We start from the raw sequence: 1,953 nt of genomic DNA, 5'->3' as shown, positions 1-1,953 counted from the left end.
TGAAAAAGTTGGCTTAAAGCTCAACATTCAGAAAACAAAGATCATGGCATCTGGTCCCATCACTTCATGGGAAATAGATGGGGAAACAGTGTCAGACTTTATTTTTCTGGACTCCAAAATCACTGCAGATGGTGATTGCAGCCATGAAATTAAAAGGCGCTTACTCCTTGGAAGGAAAGCTATGACCAACCTAGATAGCATATTCAAAAGCAGAGACATTACTTTGCCAACAAAGGTCCGTCTAGTCAAGGCTATGGTTTTTCCTGTGGTCATGTATGAATGTGAGAGTTGGACTGCGAAGAGGGCTGAGCGCTGAAGAATTGATGCTTTTGAACTGTGGTGTTGGAGAAGACTCTTGAGAGTCCCTTGGACTGCAAGGAGACCCAACCAGTCCATTCTGAAGGAGATCAGCCCTGGGATTTCTTTGGAAGGAATGATGCTAAAGCTGAAACTGTAGTACTTTGGCCACCTCATGCAAAGAGTTGACTCATTGGAAAAGACTCTGATGCTGGGAGGGATTGGGGGCAGGAGGAGAAGGGGACGACAGAGGATGAGATGGCTGGATGGCATCACTGACTCGATTGACGTGAGTCTGAGTGAACTCCGGGAGTTGGTGATGGACAGGGAGGCCTGGTGTGCTGCGATTCATGGGGTCTCAAAGAGTCGGACACGACTGAGCAACTGATCTGATCTGATCATCTTCTCCATCAACTAGTCCTGCCTGACTTACTGCACCCCAGTACTCATGCGCCCTCTATGGGCCATGTGCTCATCCTATCAAGTGGAGTTCCTCACCATCTTCTGATAACACTAATAATAACAAACACTGATATTCACTGAATAATTACTGTGTGCTATGTGCTTTACTGAATGACCTTAGTCTTCATTGGGTAGCTACAGTACTATTTTTATCATTCCTATTTTACAGATTAAAAAATACAGGTGCAAGGAGTAAAATAACTTATCCAAGTCTCATAGCTAGCTAGGATTTGATTTAAACCTTTTTCTTTTCACAGCTCTATTGAGGTATAATTTATATATTATAAAACTAACCTATTGTAAATGTGCAATTCAATGATTTTTAGTTTATTTGTAATTATGACCATCACCACAATCTAGTTTTGGTATATTTCCCTCACCCCCAAAAGTTCCTTTGAGGTCATTTGCAGTCAATTCCTGCTCCCACTCCTAGCTCCAGAAAATTACTTACCAGCTTTCTCTTTATAAAGTTACGTTTTACGGAATTCATATAGGTGGAATCCTACATTGCATTTAAGTGGACTCTTTTGTGTCTGGCTTTTTTCACTTAGCATGATGTTTTTGAAGTTCATCCATGCTGGATAGTTTATCGGTAATGCATTCCTTCTGCTTATCTATTTGGCTGCGCTGGGTCTTAGTTGCAGCCTATGGGATCTCGTTCTCTGACCAGTGATCGAACCCCAGCCCCTGGCACTGGGAGCATGAATCTTAGTCACTGCATCACCAGGGAAGTCCCATTTCATTCCTTCTTATTGCTGAACAGTATCTGTCAGATGGATAAACCATGTTTTGTTTTGTATCCATTCACCAGCTGATGTACATTTAGGTGATTTCCATTTTGGGCCTACTATGAATAATGCTGTTATGAACATTCATGTACAAATTTCTGAGTGGACATATATATGGGTGGTTCTTCAGAATGAAATTTCTGACTCATAGACTAAGTTTACATTGAACATTTTAGGAAACTCAAACTATTTTCCAAAGTGACCACTTTATATTCATTTTATATTCCCACCAATGACATATGAGGGTTCCAATTTCTCCACATCCTCATCAACACTTGACATTGTCAGTCTTTTTGATTATCACCATCCTAGTGGATGTGACGGAGAAGGCAATGGCACCCTACTCCAGTACTCTTGCCTGGAAAATCCCATGGACGCAGGAGCCATGGGGTGCATTCATGCAGCT

This window comes from Bison bison, unplaced genomic scaffold (genome assembly GCF_000754665.1).
Source record: "Bison bison bison isolate TAMUID 2011002044 unplaced genomic scaffold, Bison_UMD1.0 scf7180017864472, whole genome shotgun sequence".
Classification (NCBI taxonomy): domain Eukaryota; kingdom Metazoa; phylum Chordata; class Mammalia; order Artiodactyla; family Bovidae; genus Bison; species Bison bison.
This window is presented reverse-complemented; position numbering follows the sequence as displayed.